Raw genomic sequence first — 4555 nt, forward strand, 5'->3', positions numbered from 1 at the left:
CCCCGCGTCGCGCCGCCCAGCTGCCGGTAGGGAGGCGCATCGCGAGGCCCTCGCGGCCCTCCGCGCCGCGCCCCTGCCGGCGGTCCCTGCTCTTCCCCCGGCCCGGCTGCCTGCTGTCGCAGGGCTGTTCTCGCTCTGAGCACTCCCGCTCTTGGGACGAGTTGGCCTAAGTATGAAGAAGCGGAGGAAAAAGCCCAGTCCGCTGACGTCCAGTCAGCCTGGCTGCTCTAGCTACTCCTTGGCACGTTTCCACTTCTTTCCAGTCTTTCCGCTGTGTCTTTGAACGTTCCTATATCGGGGAAAGATACAGCATAAAATTAGTCATTTCACCCGTGTTTATGTGTACAGCTTAGTGGCATTAGTTGTATTCTCAGTGATGTGCGGCTATCACCAGTCTCTGTTTGCAAAAGGTCATCGCCACAAACACTCTGCACCCCTTAAGCCGTAACTTGTCATTCCAGCTCCCTGCAGCCCCTGGTAACCTCGAGTCTGTTTTCCTGTCTCCATGATTTGCCTACTCTAGATATTTCATTTAAGAGCAATCGTATACTATTTTTGTCCCTTTGTGTCTGGTTTCTTCCACTTAGGATAATTTTTTTAAAGATTTTGTTTATTTGACAGAGAGATACAGCCAGCGAGAGAGGGAACACAAGCAGGGGGAGTGGGAGAGGAAGAAGCGGGNTGCAATCGTATACTATTTTTGTCCCTTTGTGTCTGGTTTCTTCCACTTAGGATAATTTTTTTTAAGATTTTGTTTATTTGACAGAGAGATACAGCCAGCGAGAGAGGGAACACAAGCAGGGTGAGTGGGAGAGGAAGAAGCGGGCTCCCAGCAGAGGAGCCCGATGTGGGGCTCAATCCCAGAACGCCGGGATCACGCCCGAGCCAAAGGCAGACGCCCAACGACTGAGCCACCCAGGCGCCCCAACTTACCATAATGTTTTAAGGGTTCATTCATGTTGTAGCATGCACCTGAATTTGATTCCTTTTTGTAGCCGAATAATATTCCATTGTAGGGATGTACCACATTTTGTTTATTCATACACCGATGGACATTGGGATTGTTTCCACCTTCTGGTGACTGTGAGTAGCGATGCAGTGAACATTGGTGTGCAAGTAACCAAGTCCTTTTTGGTTCTTTGGGTAAATACCTAGGAGTGGACTTGCTGAGTGGTATGGGAGTTCTATGTTCAGCTGATTGAGGAACACAGCCAAACCGTTTTCCACAGCAGCTAGAACATTTTACATTTCCACCAGCAAAGTACGAGTTGCTGATTTTTCCACATCCTTTCCAATATTTGCTATTTTTCATTTTATTTGGATTCCCCCCCGCAACCACCACTGTGTTTTTAGGATAGCTTTCCCATTAGGGGTGAAGTGCTTTCTCACTGCGGTTTTGACCTGCATTTCCCTGATGATCCATGATGTTGACTGATCATCTTTTCATGTGCTTATTGCTCATTTATATATCTTCAATATTTATTCAGGTCTTTTGACTGTTTTTAAAAATTAGGTTGTCTTTTTCTCGAGTGTTTTAAGATTTATTTATTTGAGAGAGAGAGAGAGAGAGATTGAGAGAATGAGTGGGAGGAGAGGCCGAGGGAAAAGCAGGCCTCCCGCTGAGTAGGGAGCTTGCTGTAGGACTCCATCCCAGGACCCTGGGATCATGACCTGAGCTGAAGGAAGACGCTTAACTGACTGAGCCACCCAGACACCCTTTCTTGTTGAGTTTTAGGAAATCTTTATAAATTCTGGATATTAAATCCTTATCAGATATATGACTTGCAAATATATTCCCCCCATCTGACGGGTTGTCTTTTTATTTTCTTGATAGTGTCCTTTGATGCACAAAAGTTTTAAGTTCTGCTGATGTCCAATTTACCTATTTCTTCTCTTATTGCCCTTGTTTCTGGCATCATATCTATATCCATTGCCGAATTCTGAGTTCATGAAGATTTACCCCCATATTTTCTTCTAAGACTTTTATGGTAATAGGTCTTATATTTAGGTTGCTGATCCATTTTGAGTTAATGTTTCCATACGGCACGAGGCAGGGGTCCCACGTTATTCTTTGCATGGGGGAAATCCAGCTGTCCCAGCACCGTTAGTCTAAGACACTTTTTCTCCATTGAGTGGACTCGGCACCCTTATAAAAAATCAGTTGGCCATAGATGAATGGGTTTATTTCTCTACTGCTAATTCTATTCCATTGGTTTTTCGGTCTATCCTTATGTCAGTACCACATTGTTTTGATTACTATAGCTTCATAGTAAATTTTGAAATCAGAAAATGTGAGTCAGATAAATCAGAAAATGTGAGTCCATCTGACTGTGTTCTTTTTCAAGATTGTTTTGGCATTTCAGGGCCCCTGCCATTCCGTGTGAATTTGAAGATTGATGTTACCATTCTGCAAAGAAGGCTGTTGGAATTTTGAGAGGGACTGCATTGAATCTGTAGGTCACCTTGGGTGTGACATCTTATACAATATTAAGTCTTCTTCCCCAAAACGTGAAATGTCTTTCTGTTTCTTTAGGTCTTTTTAACTTTCTTTTAGTGAAGTTCTGTAGGTTCCAAAAATATAAGTCCTTTCATCTCCTTGGTTAAATTTATTCCTAGGCATTTTACTCCTTTAGGTGTTGCTATAAATGGAATTGCTTCCTTAATTTCCTTTTTGGATATTTCACTGCAGGTGTATAAAAGCACACGTCTTTTTGGGTGCTGATCTTGTGCCCTTCAACTTTGCTGAATTCGTTTATGAGCTCTAGGAGCTTTCCTGTGGATTCTTTAGGATTCTATTTATAAGGTCATGTCCTATGGGGGTAGAGATCATCTTACTTCTTTTGCAATTGGGATGCCTTTTATTTCTTGTCTAATTGATCTAGCTAAAATTTCCAGTACAACGTGGGGTAGCAGAAGTGAAATCAGGCATGCTTGTTTTGTTCCCTGTCTTAGGGGGAAAGCTTTCAGTCTTTCACCATTGAGAATGATGTTAGTTGTGGGTCTTTCATAAATTGTCTTGGTTATGTTGAGGAAATTCCTTTCTATTCCTGGTTTTCTGAGTGTTGCCATGAAAGGTGTTAGATTTTGTCAAATGCCTTTTTCTGCATCAATTGAAATGATTGTGTGTGTATGTGTTTCCTTTTGTCTATTAATATGGTGTATCACATTGGTGGTTTTTCCTAAGCTGAACCACCTGGCATTCCTGGGATAAATTCCACTTGGTCATGGTGTATTACCCTTTTAATATGCTGTTGGATTTAGTTTGGTAGTATTTTGTTAAGATTCTATATCAATATTCATAATGGATACCGGTCTGTAATTGTCTTGTGATGTTTTTATCTAGCTTTGCCATCAGAGTAATGCTGGCCTCACTGAGCAGTTAGAAAGTGTTCCATCCTCTTCAATGATTTGGAAGAGATTGAGAAGGATTGGTGTTAATTCTTCTTTAAGTATTTGGTAGAATTCACCATTGAAGCCATCTGGTCCTGGACTTTTCTTTGTTGGAATTTTGATTACTGATTCAATCTCCATATTTGTTACCCCTCTGTTGAGACTTTCTGTTTCTTTTTGAGTCCGTTTAGGTAATTTGTGTTTCTAGAAATTTATCCATTTCATATAAGTTATCTAATGTGTTGGCTTACAAAGTTCATAATATTCTCTTAAATTTTATTCCGTAAGGTCAGTAGTCATGTCTCCACTTTCTTTCTGATTTTAGTTATTCATGTCTCCTCTCTCTTCTTTTTCTCCCCATTGCTTCCTTTTTAAAAAAAATTAACATATAATGTATTATTTGTTTCAGGGGTACAGGTCTGTGATTCATCAGTCTTACACAACACCCAGCACACACTACAACACATACCCTCCCCAGTGTCCATCACCCAGCCACCCCATCCCCCCACCCCCCTCCACTCCAGCAACCCTCAGTTTGTTTCCTAAGGTTAAGAGTCTCATGCTTTGTCTTCCTCTCCAGTTTCGTCCTCTTTTATTTTTTCCTCTCTTGCCCTATGATCCTCTGCCTTGTTTCTTAAATTCCTCATATCAGTGAGCTCATATGATAATTGTCGTTCTCTGATTAACTTATTTTGCTTAGCATAATACCCTCTAGTTCCATCCACGTCATTGCAAATGGCAAGATTTCATTTTTTTTGATGGCTGTGTAATATTGCATTGTATATGTATACCACATCTTTTTTACCCATTCATCTGCTGATGGACATCTGGGCTCTTTCCATAGTTTGGCTGTTGTGGACATTGCTGCTATACACATTGGGGTGCAGGTGCCCCTTCGGATCACTACATTGTTATCTGTGGGGTAAATACCCAGTAGTGCAATTGCTGAGTCATAGGGTAGCTCTATTTTCAACTTTTTGAGGAACCTCTGTACTGTTTTCCAGATTGGCTGCACCAGCTTGCATTCCCATCCTCTCTTTTTCTTTATCAGTCTAGCTAAAGATTCATCTGTTGATTTTTTCGAAGAACNAGTTTGTTGATTTTTTCGAAGAACCAACTTTCATTTCATTGATTCTCTCTATTGTTTTTACATTCTCCTTTTTAT

Source organism: Ailuropoda melanoleuca, chromosome 13, assembly GCF_002007445.2.
Source record: "Ailuropoda melanoleuca isolate Jingjing chromosome 13, ASM200744v2, whole genome shotgun sequence".
Classification (NCBI taxonomy): Eukaryota; Metazoa; Chordata; class Mammalia; order Carnivora; family Ursidae; genus Ailuropoda; species Ailuropoda melanoleuca.